The sequence below is a fragment of the Petaurus breviceps genome, unplaced genomic scaffold (genome assembly GCF_028583685.1).
Source record: "Petaurus breviceps papuanus isolate PSGF00001 unplaced genomic scaffold, PetGlider_PUasm1.0 76, whole genome shotgun sequence".
In the NCBI taxonomy this organism is placed as follows: Eukaryota; Metazoa; Chordata; class Mammalia; order Diprotodontia; family Petauridae; genus Petaurus; species Petaurus breviceps.
In genome coordinates, this window is record NW_027186473.1 from 32,447,221 (window position 1) to 32,450,134 (window position 2,914).

The window sequence follows — 2,914 nt, forward strand, 5'->3', positions numbered from 1 at the left end:
CAGTAGTTCAGAAGCTTAAGTCACTTTTGTAAAATAAACTGATGACTCCAAATCACTTGAATCAAAGATCATTAATATGCAGAGCTATAGTTTACTACTAGAATATTTTTAATCCAGTTTTTGAAAAGAGGAAACTGAAGCTCAAAAATTTTAAGTGACTGCACAAAAACTTGTCAGATCATTGATGCAAATCTAAATCAATACCTCTAAATTACCCAGTCAACCTTGATCCTAGATCCTGGACTTCCAAATCATTGTTTCTCATTATTGTATTTTCCTTAGAACCTAGGGCAGAGGTTTAGAAGCTGTGGCCTCCAGGCAACATGAGACCCTCTAGTTTCTCAAGTGTGGCCCTTTGACTGAATTTAAGTTTACAGAACAAATCCCCTAAAAAAAAAGGATTTGTTCTGTAAAACCTGTGCCAAAAGCTTTAGGAAAGTGTAGAAATATTGAGACAAAAATTTCATTGACTTTACGTTTCCTTCATATTACAGTAAGGATCTGGCAGGGCATTCTATTTTCTGTCCCTTAATATCCAGACAAGCATATTTATATTACAGATCATACAACACAAAATCTGAAATAACAGACTTCCATATTTTATTAAAAAATGTTAAATTTCCCCTTAGTTTCTGAGGTACAGTAAGTCTTTTGTGGATCCATTATTCCCTTTGCTAATTTAAAGAAGAATACAAATAAGGCATTTTCCTTTATTCCTATGTAGGGAGCTTAGAAGCTTTGCTTTAGTAAATATTAAGCAAGAGTTACCCAACCCAGGCTTTAAGTGGGAGAAATAAACAGAACATTTTTTTTTTCCTGTGGAGACCTGACATAGGTAGCATTTTTTTTTAATCTCATAAAAAAGATAAATTATATGACCAAATAGGAGAGATAAGATTCTTGTCTTAATGAAGAAAGTTATAAAATTGTCTTCAAATAAACAAGCACTTTGAAACTTTAGAGATAACCATGATTAAAAATGGCTTAATTTAATTCATTAAGCATTTATTAACATTTATTAAGCACCTAACTATGAAGATAGTGATATGCTAAGTGATGGTGGTACAAATAGAAAAGTAAAAGATCTGCCCACAAGACCCTTTATAGGTTGTGTGTGTGTGTGTGTGTGTGGTGGGGGGGAGTTGTAGGGGTTGTGGGTAAGATAGGAGATTTTAAAAAGACTTCAAGAGGGAGAAACTGATAGTGATGTGGACACAAAGGTGCCCTAAGGGTTAATATTTTTTTGTTTTCATTATTTTTGTTGTTGTTGTTGTTTTGACAAGGCAATTTGGGTTAAGAGACTTGCCCAAGGTGACACAGCTAGTAAGTTTGTCAAGTGTCTTTGGCCAGATTTGAACTCAGGTTCTCCTGTCTCCAGGGCCACTACCTGGACCTCTAAGCATTAATATTAAGGGTTGCTTTTTAAGTACCTTGTCAGGCCCTTCCTGAGACTGAGGGCACCTAGAGTCTCTTCCCCTTATCTTGGAATTTCATAAAACTTCCTCCTTATCCTGGACCACAAAATTCCATGTCTCCCTCAGCCTGGGTCATAAATCTTCCCATCTCCCTTATCCTGTCCTTTTAAAAACAAACACTTGTCCCTCTATAAATTGCTAGTCTATCTTCCAGGGCTAACCCACTGCTTTTGTGACATTGAAGCTACCCTTGGTTATGAGAAAATTGTCTAAGTGAATTCTTTCATATCTGAACCTAGTCTCCCAACTCTGACATTAACACTACTAACTGGCACTTTAAGAAAAGTGTAGTGTAGAAGAATGCATCCAAGCTGTGCTTTTGAAAAAAGAGACAGAAGTGAAAAAGGCATACATTCATTTCACCTATGAATGACAATTTGTATAATGATAGAGAGGCCACTGTGCACAAGGACAGATTAGAATACTGTGTACAAGGGCCAATTTAGAGTGGAAAGTAGTATGAAATCTGGTCTGTCACTTATTACCTACATGGCCCTGGGCAAGTTATTCCACTCCATTTGCCTCAATTCCTCATCTGGAAAAATGAAGTAGAGAAAGAAATGGCAAACCACTCCAGTATCTTTGCCAAGAAAGCCCCAAATGGTGTCACAAAGAGTCAGGCATGACTGAAATGATTCAACTCCAACATGGAATGAGACTGGAAAGTTATTTCAGACTCAGATTTTGGAAGATCATCAATGCTCAACTAAGTTTCTACTCAGTCAGAGAAACAAATAAGAATCACAGTTTCTTTTTTATTAAAATGGCAACAATAATACTCTATTTAAATCGACAAAGACTTGGGCGGAAGTCATATTGAAAATATAAAATTTGATTAAAAAGTTTTATTGTTAAAATAATTATATTTCATAAATGAGCATGTATATTCAAATATTAATCTATATCTATAGAGAGATGCATATAAATAAATAGATAGATTCCTACTGATCTTTATTTAGATATTCACAGAGTTTTTCTTTTCTCCAGGGGAGGATGGGATAATTAGTAGACTTTAAGAGATATCATAGAAAACCCATACCTACGAAATGAAATATTTAAAAATATTCTTAATATATTAAGTTGATTTCATTCTAAATTTTTCATAGCATCTTTCTGAGCAAGATAATATGAAATCAATTTAATAAATTAGTAAGTTGAATAATGAAGTTAAATTCTCACCTAATTCACATTGGCAGTCACTGACAAAACTAAAAAAAATAATAAGAATATTAATGAATGATTATCTTCTAAACACAAAAAACAGTTTAAATTCTGAAGGAAGTTCAAATGTAAATTCATTTTCCTTCATATTAATGTTAATTTGTGAAATAACTTTAACTGAATCTTTGTGATATTAATGTAGCCATCTTCGTGTTAAGCTTTATAAATCTTACTTTGAAATTTAGAGAAAAAGATATTAAACAGAAAAGTAATTTTCT